This window comes from Cetorhinus maximus, chromosome 5 (genome assembly GCF_964194155.1).
Source record: "Cetorhinus maximus chromosome 5, sCetMax3.hap1.1, whole genome shotgun sequence".
Taxonomy (NCBI): domain Eukaryota; kingdom Metazoa; phylum Chordata; class Chondrichthyes; order Lamniformes; family Cetorhinidae; genus Cetorhinus; species Cetorhinus maximus.
In genome coordinates, this window is record NC_135883.1 from 162,200,625 (window position 1) to 162,212,825 (window position 12,201).

The following is a 12,201-nucleotide window of genomic DNA, read 5'->3' on the forward strand; positions in this document are numbered from 1 at the left end:
AGGTTGATCTATAGGTAGATTGTGATGGGGGTACTGGGTTATGGCCAATATATGAGTTGTGGGTCATATATGCTGGATTAAGAATGCATTGTGGCGCGTTATGGCAGTTTTGCAGTGGGTTGAGATGGATGCATGGTTGGATATGGCTTTTGTGTGATGGGTATCATCAGGGACTAACTTGTCTCCTCAAGAGGGATCATTTTTTTTCAGAATTCTCACCAAAAAAAGGGGAGCCCACATAAGGAATTGCCTTTAATAGAGCACTCAGGAAATCTCCTGATGTGCAAAGTGGATAGCCCATCCTGGTCTTTTCCTGAGGTCTGCACCAACACAGATGCCAGTGTTCCGCCATTTCAATTCACTCCACATGACATCAAGAAACAGCTGAGCCTATTGGACACAACAAAGGGGTATGGGCCCAACAGCATCCTGGCTTTAGTGCTGAAGGCTTGGGCTCTTGGATCATTCAGTTCCAGACTTCATCATCCAAACATGGACAGAAGAGATGCATTCCAGAGGTCAGATGAGATTGACTGCCTTTGACATCAAGGCAGCATTTTACCAAATGTGGCATCAAGGAGTCCTAGCAAAACCGGAGTCAATAGGAATCGATGGAAACTATCCATTGGCTGGAACGATACCTAGCATAAAAGGAAGGTGGCTGTGGCTGTTGAAAGCCAAATACCTCAGCCCTAGGACATTGCTGCAAGAGTTCCTCAGGGTCGTCTCCTAGGATCAACCATCTTCAGCTGCTTCATCAATGATCATCCCTCCATCATAAGGCCAGAAGTGGAGGTATTCTGTGAAAATTGCACAATGCTTAGTTCCATTTGTAGTTCATCAGATTCTGAAGCAATCTATGCCCACATGCAGCAAGACCTGGACAGGACAAATTCTAGGCTTGGGCTGATACATGGCAATTAACATTTGGGACACACAAGTGCAGGCAATGATCGTCTTCAACAAAATCAAGTCCAGCCACCACCCCTGATATTCAATGGCATTACCATCACCACCACGAACATCCTGGGACTCACTATTAACCAGAAACTCACCTGGACCAACGCCACATAAATGCCATGACTACTAGAGCAAATCAGAGGCTGGATTTCCTATGGTGGGTGATTAACCTGCTGACTCTCCAAAACCTCTTCACCACTTACAAAGCACAAATCAGAAGTGTGATGGAATACCCTCCACTTGCTGGTGTGGCTGCAATGTGTGTACTGGCTACAGGATTCACTGCAGAAAGTAACCAAGGCTTCTTCATACATCTACAACTCCCATCACTTGGATGGACAAGGGCTGCAGACTCATGGGACATCACCACCTCCAACCTCCCCTCCAAGTCACACACTACCCTGACTTGGACATATATTGCTGTTCCTTCATTGTCGCTGGAACTCAGCAGCTTAGAGCATTGTGGGAGACCTTCACTACATGGGCTGTAATGATTTAGTAAGAAGGATCACACTACCTTCACAAGGGCATTAAGAGATGGATAATAAATACCAACTTTGGCAATGATGCCCACATCCCAAGAAAATTAATTTATAGCGACTGTACATTGCTTTATCATCCAGGTTGTTTAGGAAAGGGGTTATCCTACTAGGAATATGGTGAAGTAACCCTTGTCAGGCTTATGGTGGCGATCCCCTGCTAGGTGTTTGACGGAGTAACCCTGCCAAGTTCATGATGGCCTCATGCCAAGAGCATGCAAAGCTATCAGCTACATATTGAATGGATTATCAGTTAAACCAGTTGAACACTTTTTCATTTGTAGTAGCTTTGATTCAGTGGCTATAGCTCTTTGGTGTCCACAAGTGGCTTAACATTGGAACAACACATTTCACACATAGGGCTTTGCAGTTGGTTTCTAATTGCTTTACATAGTAACATGAAGCCTACAGCACAGAAACAGGCTATTCAACTCAACTGGTATATGCTAATGTTTATGCTCCATACAACCCTCTTCCCACTCTTCTTCACAGAATCATAGAATGGTACAACAAAAACAATTTGCATTCATATAGTGTCTTTTAAGTCCCATGGCATTTCACAGGAGTAATATAAAACAAAATATGGCACCAAACCACATAAGGCAAGATTAGGGCAAATTGAAAGTTTGGTCAAAGAGGCAGTTTTTAAATAATGTCTTAAAGGGCAAAACAAGAGTGGTAGAGAGGTGGAAAGGTTTAGGGAGGGACTTCCAGAGCTTAGGGCACAGACAGCTGAAAGCACAGCTATCAATTGTGGAGCAATTAAAATCGGGGATGATCACAGGGCATAGCACAGAAGGAGGCTACCTGGCCCATCGAACCTGTGCCATCTCTTTGGTGGGCGCTATCTGCTCACCTGCTCTTTCCACAAAGCCTTGTAATTTTTTTCCCTTCAAGTATTTATTCAATTCTTTTTTAGTCCTATTGAATCTGTTTTCACCACCCTTTTCGGCAATGCGTTCAAGACCACAACAATTTGCTGTGTAAAAACAAATTCCTCACATCTTCTCTGGTTCTTTTGCCAATCACTTTAACTTCTGTGTCCTCTGGTTCCTGACACTTCCGCCACTGGGAAAAAACAAGTCCTTAATTACTCTATCCCAAAACCTCTCATGATTTTGAACAGCTCTAACAAGTCTCTTCAACTTTTTCTACCCTAAGGAAAACAACTTCTCCAGTCTCTCCACATAAATGAAGACCCTCATCCCTTGTACCATTCTAGTAAATCTCTTCTACATGTTCTCTAAGGTCATCTAACCCCAACTGCTACCCTTCTATTCCTTTCTGCCTTGTGTGTTTATCCAGCTTCTCCTTAAATGCATCCTTTCTAAGCACCTCAATTACTCTTGAGGTAGAGAGTTACACATTTTGACCACTCTATGAGTAATGAAATATCTCTTGAATTCCCTATTGGATTTATTAGCGACTATCTTATCTGTATGGCCCCTAGTTTTATTTTCTCCACAAGTGAAAACATCTTCTCTATGGTTACCCTAAAAAACCCATTCATAATTTTAAAAACCTCTATTCAGTCAATCCTCAGTCCTCTCTTTTCTATAGAAAAGAGCCCCAGCTTGTTCAGACTTTCCCAATAAATATATCCTCAGTTCTGGTATCTTGTGAATTTTTTGTTCACCTTCTCCAGTGTCTGTATATACTTCTTATAATATGGAGGGCAGAACTGTGCACAATATTCATAGTGGGGTCTAACCAAGGTTCAATATTAGTATATTCGCTGCTTTTCAACCCTAACCTTCTAGAAATGAGTAGATTGAGAGGAATTCAGAATACATGGGGAGAAACTGTTCCCATTATCTGCAGGGAGGTAGTGGCATAGTGGTACTGTCACTGGACTGGTAATCCTGGGGACCTGGGTTTGAATCCCACCATGGCAGATGGTGGAATTTGAATTCCATTCAATTGAATCCAATATATTTTTTAAAAATCTGGAATTAAAAGTTTGATGGTGACCATAAAACCATTGTTGTAAAAATCTGGTCACTAATGCCATTTAGGGCAGGAGATCTGCTGTCCTTACCTGGTCTGGCCTACATATGACAAAGGCAATAAATGCTGGCCACATCCAATGAATAAAAAATATAGTCAAGAACCAGAGGATGCAGATTTAAGATGATTGGCAAAATAACCAAAGGTGACATGAGGAAAACCATTTCTTATGGAGCATTTGGCTATAATCTGGATGCACTGTCTGAAAGGTGGAGACAAATTCAATCCTGGTTTTAAGAAGGGAATTAGATGAGTAGCCGAAGGGAAACAAATTGCAAGGCTACAGGGAAAGGTGGAAGAATGGGACTAGCTGGGTTGCTCGTGCATAGAGCTAACACAGGCTCAACAGGCCGAACAGCCTCCTTCTGTGTTCTAACCCTATCCCAGTGCTTGGTTTTCATTTTTTTAATGGTCTTATTTATCTACATCACTATTTTTATTGATTTGTGTCTGTGTACTCCTATATCATTTTGCTCCTCTACCACATTTAGACTCTTATTTTCCAAGCAGTATGTAACCTCCTGATTCTTCCCATCAAAATGTAATTTCTCACACTTAAGTATCATGAAACTCATTTGTCAACTTCAAGCCCATTCTGCAAGCTTGTTGATGCCTTCTTGTATCTTGTCACAGTCTTGCTCAGTATTGGCTATGCAACCCTCTAATTTGGTGTTGCTGGCAAATTTTGAAATTGTACATTCAGTTCCCAAGTCCAAATCATTTTTACTAGGGGAGAATAGTTTCAATTTTCGCAAACTCTTAGACCAGGGCCTTATTTCAACCTACTGTATCCACAATTTCATAGTTAGGATATATAATTTAAATATAAATCTGTTATTAATTGTGACTGGAATCATTGAATAGTTACAACACAGCACGAGGCTATTCAGCCTGTCATGTCCATGCTAGCTCTCTGCACGAGCAACTCAGCTTATAAGACCACATGATCATAAGAAATAGGAGCAGGAGTAGGCCATTCAGCCCATCGAGCTTGTTCCATCGTTCAATAAGACCAAGGCTGATCTGATTATGGCCTTAACTCCACTTTCCTGTTTACCCATCATAACCCTTAGCTCTCTTATAGATCAAAAATCTGAAAAACTCAGCCTTGTATATATTTAATGACCCAGTTTTCACCCCTCTCTATGGAAGAGAATTCCAAAGATTCATAGAGAAGAAATTCTTCCTCATCTCTGCCTTAAATGAGAGACCCCTTATTTTTAAACTGTGGCCCCTCGTTCAAGATTCCCCTATGAGGGGAAACATTCTCTCAACAGCTACCCTGTTAAGCCCCTCAGAATCATATATGTTTCGATAAGATCACCTCTCATTTTTCTAAACTCCAGTGATTATAGGCCCAACCTGCTCAACCTCATAAAACAACCCCTTCATCCCAGGAATCAGCCCAGTGAACCTCCTCTGAACAGCTTCCAACACAAGTATATCCCTCATGCAGTAACAAGATAAAAAATGTACACAGTACTCTAGGTCCAGTCTCACCAATGCCCTGTACAGTTGTAGCAAGACTTCCTTAACATTATACTCCATTCTACTTGCAATAAAGACCATTTGCCTTCCTAATTATTTGTTGTAGCTGCATGTTAACTTTTTGTGATTCATGTACAAGGACACCCACATCCCTTTTCAATGCAATATTCTGCAGTCTCTATTTAAAACAATATTCTGCTTTTCTATTCTTCCTGCCAAAGTTGACAACCTCACATTTTTCCAAATTATAGTGCATCTTCCAATTTTTCCCCCATTCACTTAATGGGTCTATGTTCCTTTGCAGATTCTTTATATCCTCCTCACAACTTGCTTTCCTACCTATTGTTGGATCATCAGCAAATTTGGCTACAATACACTCAGTCCCTTCATCCAAGTCATTAATATAGATCGTAAATAGCTGAAGACCCGGCAGCGATCCTTGTGACATTCCACTAGTTACAGTTTCCCAACCTAAAAATGATCCATTTATCCCATTTCTCCATTCCTGAGAAGCTGGGATTGTTCTTCTTAGAGCAGAGAAGTGTTATGGCAGACGGAAGGTAAATGCCAAGCTGCCCAAATCCTAGAGGGAAACTTGAACTAGCTGCCACAACTATTTGCAATTTATACTTATTTCAAGATGCGGGCTTTGAATTTAGTAAAAAGGCTACCAAGTCTTATAGGTTTCTTACAAAACTAAATTAAATTATTCAAGAAAGGAAGGAGGCAGAAAATGGAAGACTATAGGCAAGGCAGCTTGAAGTCTGTCGTGGGGAAGTTGTAAGAATCGATCATTAAGGAGGTTATAGGTGGACACTTTGAAAAGCTCCAAGCAACCGGAAAGAGTCAGCATGGTTTTATGAAAAAAATATCACATTTAACTAATTTATTGGAGTTTTTAAAGGAGTAACATGCACAGTGGATAAAGGGCCTATAAACACACTCTACTTGGCTTTCCAGAAGGCATTTGATATGGTTCAAAGCTTATTACGGAAAATAAAAGTGCATGGTGTAGGGGGTAACATATTAGCATGGATAGAAGGTTAGCTGGCTGGCAGAAAGCAGAGGGTATGCCCAAATGGATCCTTTTCGGATTGGCAGGATGTGATGAGTGGAGTCCCACAGGGATTATGCAGCCAGGGCCTCAACTTTTTACGATTTACATCAATGACTTAGATGAGGGGAGTGAAGACACAGTAGCTAAATTTGCAGGTGACACAAAGATAGGTAGGAAAATATGTTGTGAAGAGGACATGAGGATGTTACAGATGGATATAGACAGGTTGAGTGAGTGGGCAAAGATCTGGCAAATGGAGTTTAATGTGGGAAAATGTGAAGCTGTTCACTAAAAAGAACAAAAAAGCAGAGTATTATTGAAATGGAGAATGGCTGCATAGTTCTGAGGTGCAGAGAGATCTAGGTGTTCTAGTACATGAGTCACAAAAAGTTAGAATGCAGGTACATCAAGCAATTAAGAAGGCTAATGGAATGCTATCCTTTATTATGAGAGGATTAACCATAAAAGTAAGGTTGTTATGCTTCAGTAATACAGGGCACTGGTGAGACTGCATCTCGAATACCATGTGCAGTTTTGGTCTCCTTATTTAAGGAAGGATGTAAATGCATTGGAGGCAGTTCAAAGGAAGTTTACTAGATTGATACCTGGAATGAGTGGGTTGTCTTATGAGAAAAGGTTGGACAGACTGGGCTTGTTTCCACTGGAGTTTAGAAGAGTGAGGGGTGATTTGACTAAAGTATACAAGATCCTGAACGGTCTTGACACGGTGGACATCGAAAGGATGTTTCCTCTTGTGGGTGAGTTCAGAACTAGGGGGCACTGCTTTAAAATTAGGGGTCGCCCTTTTAGGACAGAGATGAGAGGAATTTTTTTGTCTCAGAGGGTTGTGCGACTTTGGAACTCTCTGCCTCAGAAGGTGGTGGAGGCGGGTCATTGAATATTTTTAAGGCAGAGGTAGATAGATTCTTGTTAAGTAAGGGAATCTAAGGCTATTGGGGTTAGATGGCAATGTGGAAACTGAAATGCAAGATTAGCCATGATCTTATTGAATGGTGGAGCAGGCTCGAGGGGCCGAATGGTTAACTCCTGTTCCTATTTCTTATGTTCTTATGTTCAACCTTTATTAATAGAAGAAATGATTTTAAGCTCATACATAGATCTACAAATTACTACTATGATAACTTCTAAATCCCCTAATTAATCTTAACCCCAGTTATACTTCCGTTAAAGCAACAGTGAGACACATGGATCTTAAAAGACCCAGGCAAATTAACACACAATACCCTGAACAGTGAGTTTCTTTCAGCTTCAGTTACTTGTAGACAGCAGCTTGAGGCTTAGATGCTGGAGGCTTTTCACACTTGTGTTAGATCTTAGAATGCCTGTCCTTACACACAGCCTTCTCTCCTTTGAATGCAAATTCCCATTGTTTCACTATGTCTTTGGTCTTTTACCTCTCTAATAATAAAAATTCAGCAACGTACCAATTTTACCAGTAATCTTTGGGAAAAATTAACACACTGTTCCTTAACTTCTCCTGGCTAGGTGTAACATTTCACTCCCTCTTTTGAATTCAAGCTAGTCTGGTTTATTTAAAAATGCAAATGTTCCCTTTGCACCTTACATTCTAAAACTTCCCCCATGTTTACCTACTTAACATTTCAAACCTAGCTTATCTTTTGATACATCAAAGCCTTCAGACCAGCTGCCTTTAATTCAATTAAGTCACACACACACACAGATCCCACTATTACTCTACTTTATAATAAATTCCAATAACATTATGAAAATTATTATATCTTCCTGACAGAAGGTTAAGAGATTTGATAGAGATGTCCAAATCATTGATGATTTTGATAGAGTAAATATGGAGAAACTGTTTCTAGTGACAGAAGAATCAGTAGCCAGAGGAAAGAGATTTAAGGTAATTGGCAGAAGGGCCAGGGACAACTTTTTTTTGTGCAGTGAATTGTTAGGATCTAAATTGCATTGCCTGAAAGGGTGGTGGAAGAAAATTCAATAGTAACATACAAAAGAGAATTGGATAAATATATCAAGGGAAAGAACAGGCAAATGGTATGAATTGGATAACTCTATCAAATAGCCGCCACACGCACGATGGATAGAATGGCCTCCTACTGTGCTGTATCATTCCATGATTCTAATTTCCTCATATCTTCTTCAGAAGATGGTGTATGGCGTTAGATTGCAGCCATGATGTCATTGAATGGTGGAAGAGGCTGGAGAGGCCAAATGGCCTACTTATGTTCACATGTTCCCCTTGAGGAGGCTGCGGTGAGCCTACTTCTTGGTCACTGTAATCCTTGTGGTGAAGACTCTCCCACAGCATTAGTCACTGGCTATCAGGAACAGGCATCTTGGCCATTTTTCCCTTCCCTAGCCTACAGGTGCTACAGACAATTGCAGTATTACTGCTGTCCTAACTGGAATCAGCAAGTTCAGCACAGTTTGGGGATCAAATCCTCAAACATGTCTGGTCAGTGTAGCCCAGAGAGAGACATTGATATAGGTTTATTGGGTTTCTCAACTGTTTATATGCATTGTGAGAAGGAACTCATTTTTATAGTACCTTTCATGATTTCAGGATGTCCCACAGCACTTTACAGCCAATGAATTACTTTTGAAGTGTAGTAACTGTTGACTAGCAGCCAGTTTCCATACAAGGTCCCAAAAACAGTAATCAGATAAATTACCAGTTAATCTGTTTTTGGCAATGTTGGTTGAGAGATAATTATCGGCCAGGGAGAACTTCCCTGCTAATTTTCAAAATAGTACTATGGGGCCTCTTACATCCACCTGAGCGTAGATAGGGCCTTGATTTAACGTCCCACCCAAGTACAGCACCTCCGGCAGTGCAGCATGCCATTGCACTAGAGCGTCAGCCTAAATTTTGTGCTAAGTGGGTCTTGGATGCCTCTGTCTCAGAGGCAAGAGTGTTGCCAACCAAGCAAAGACTGACATTGAAGGAAAAACAGACAGCAATGCAGAAGGTATGAAAAGCAACACTGCAGCTCCAAGGCCTCTGGGCCAATAGGTGATTGTTGACTGTATGATTCACCTATAGGACTGAATTCCAGATAACAGCAGTGCATGGTTCCAGTGAAGAGACCTGTTAAGCTTTTAGCCCAGTGTGACTACATTTTGTTTCACTACTGTGGATTACATCTGTCTTCCATTCCTCAAAAGGTGCAACTGAAGGGAAATAACAAGGACAGACAAACAATGCCAGTGTCGTGATGGGGTCTGTTGAATAATAACACATGTTATGAGGGTCATCTGAGCATATGATCTGTGGCTAAATTTATAGTTAAAATTAGTGTATGTACAATTGTGGGAAGCACAGGTGGAGGGTTAGGAGTGGGGCTCACATCCAAATTTCTGATACCTACTCGAAACCCATGGATTTGTGGAGGTTACAATAAATTTGACTACTGTTAACATTGAACCAGAAGTTTCAGTGTTACTTTTGTAACATTTCTTTTACTTTTGTGTTTCAGGAAGGATGCAATGGTGCATGCTGTCTGAAGGAAGCTTTTAAAAGTTTCCCTCCTTTTAGTCGCAATACTGCTAGATGTCCACTAGGTGATGTCAGTCTCAAGGAGTAATGGATCAGCCTATCATGTAGAATTATATAGAAATTACGACAGGGAAAGCAGTCCATGTTGGTGTTTATCCTCCACATAAGCAGTAGTTCAATCCCAGCTGCCCACCCTGTTCCTATATTCCTTTTTCTTTAAGTATTAACATATAAAGAATCTGCTGCTCTCTGTCCTAAATCTCTTGCATCGAATCCTGTACCTATGCCCGCTTTGTCTCAACCTCAATCTATTGTTCTTCCCAATATAATTTTACAACTACCAGCTCACCCCAATTTCCTCTATTCTAATGAAAACAGCCCCAATATGTCAAGTCTTCCTATTTGTATATTATCATACCAGGTAGCATCCAAATGAATCTGCACTGTATTTTCTGTTACTTTAACGTGTGTGGAGCCCAAAACTGCAGTGAGGTTAATTCTGACTTTGCGCAATACTGTAAGATGAGTGGTAGTGAGCTGGTAGCCTGTTGCAGATCTCTCCTGATTTATTTCCAGCGATTCTACAGAAATAAAAATGGGTAAAGTCAGGATCTACTCCGGTATGTCAATTATGGTTTGATAATAAAAAAAACAAAAACAGAAATACCTGGAAAAACTCAGCAGGTCTGGCAGCATGGCGGAGAAGAGCAAATTTGACGTTTCGAGTCCTCATGACCCTTCAACAGAACTAAGTAGAAATAGGAATAGGGTGAAATATAAGCTGGTATTCCACCCATGGTTTATTTCACCCCACCCCCACTAGAGCTACCTTGCTTGTTCTGCTCTCCAATCTTAATTAGCACATTCTTTTAGATAATATCACCACCTTCAACACCTCTTTGTTCTTTTGTCTGTGACATCTTTTGGTTATCTCCTCCTATCACTGCTTGCTTGTCCCAACAACCACCCCCCATCACCCACCTTAAACCAGCTTACATTTCACCCCTTTCCTATTTCTACTTAGTTCTGTTGAAGGGTCATGAGGACTCGAAACGTCAACTTTGCTCTTCTCCGCCAATGCTGCCAGACCTGCTGAGTTTTTCCAGGTATTTCTGTTTTTGTTTTGGATTTCCAGCATCCGCAGTTTTTTGTTTTTATCTATGGTTTGATAATAGATTCACCATTACACTTTGAAACATGTTTAATACCTCAATGCAAAAACATCAGCATTTCATTTTTTCTGAGGTCTTTTTGACTTGAGGGGCTGCTTTTAAAGTCTTATGAACCTTAACACTCAAATCTTTCAGTTCTTCTAAATCAGTTTTCGCCCAAATTATCCTCCTCCTTCAGGGTACCATGCTCTAAGAGAGCATTGGCGACCATGGACTTCCATTGGATTGGTCCATGATTATACTGGGCAACGTACTGCAGTGGTTTGCCATTGCCTTCTGCAGTATGGCTGACCAGGAAACTCTCCTAATCCTACTGCCTGACATCAGGCAAATTGGAAGGATTTACAGGCTGGTGATCAACCTGTTTGGCCGTGTATGAACACACTTTCCATGGCCTTCAAGTCCTGAGGTGGGACTTGAACATACGAAATAGGAGCAGAAGTAGCCCCTTCGAGCCTGCTCCGCCATTCAATAAGATCATGGCTGATCTGTTTGTGTTTTGAATTCCACATTCCCATCTACCCCCGATAACCTTTGATTCCCTTGCCTAACAAGAATCTACCTACATAAAAACAAAAATTGCTGGAAAAGCTCAGCAGGTCTGACAGCATCTGTGGAGAGGAAGACAGAGTTAACGTTTCAAGTCCAAATAACTCTTCATCAGTCATACGGACTCAAAACGTTAACTCTGTCTTCCTCTCCACAGATGCTGTCAGACCTGCTGAGTTTTTCCAGCAATTTTTGTTTTTGTTTCAGATTTCCAACATCCTCAGTATTTGGCTTTTATGCAAGAATCTACCTACCACTGCCTTAAAAATATTCAACGACCTCGCCTCCACCACCTTCTGAGGTTGAGAGTTCCAAAGTCGCACAACCCTCAGAGAAAAAATATTCTCTTCATCTTGGTCCTAAAAGGGCGACCCTTAATTTTAAAACTGTGCTCCCTAATTCTGGACTCATCCACAAGAGGAAACATCCTTTCTACGTCTACCTTGTCAAGACCAGTCAGGATCTTAATAATTCAATCAAGTCACCCCTCTTTCTTCTAAACTCCAGTGAAAACAAGCCCAGCCTGTTCAACCTATCTTCAGAAGACAACCCACTCATTCGGCATATGGGTGACCTCAAAGGCAACCAGCACAGGAGGAACTATGGTCCAGCAGTGTTAGGAAAAGGGTGGGGAAAGTGGAAAGATTGCAAAATACACATTAGAATATTAATTGTGCGCAAGGTCCGACATCAAGTCTATTAACTCAGGCTATCAGCAGATCACCTGCCTCAGACTGTCTGAAGTCAGTCCCATGGGTTTCCTGAAGTGTTGTGTTTGTCTGGTACAGGAGAGGGCACAGATATTATTGCACCTGTTCTATTAAGCAGCTGCAGTGCCGGACAGCACCGCCTCACCACCCCCTCATGGCTTGCCCCAGAGGATTCTTCTGTCTTATTTATCTCTGATCTCTCGATTGCTTCTTCACAGCT